Raw genomic sequence first — 314 nt, forward strand, 5'->3', positions numbered from 1 at the left:
TTTTTAAACATTTTTTAAGTCAGACTCATTGACCCAGCTGTTGAATTTGTCAGGCCAGTTTTTCCAACGTACAAACGCCTGTTTTTCCCCTTCAGTGTGCGTCGTTTCAAAATCGTCTCCACTTGGTAGACTTTGTCTTTCCTCGCCGTTACTTTTTGCAACTCTGCCTCGTAAAATGAACCTTGGATGGGCTCTCCGTCATAATCTGCTAGTTTATACACAGGAGGTTCGCGAGGGATGCATTCGATTACCGTAAACACCTCGTCTGTAAAACTCTGTTTATATTTTTTATCAAACACACCCCTCAATTTTGA

The sequence above is a fragment of the Cynoglossus semilaevis genome, chromosome W (assembly GCF_000523025.1).
Source record: "Cynoglossus semilaevis isolate Cse_v1.0 chromosome W, Cse_v1.0, whole genome shotgun sequence".
Taxonomy (NCBI): domain Eukaryota; kingdom Metazoa; phylum Chordata; class Actinopteri; order Pleuronectiformes; family Cynoglossidae; genus Cynoglossus; species Cynoglossus semilaevis.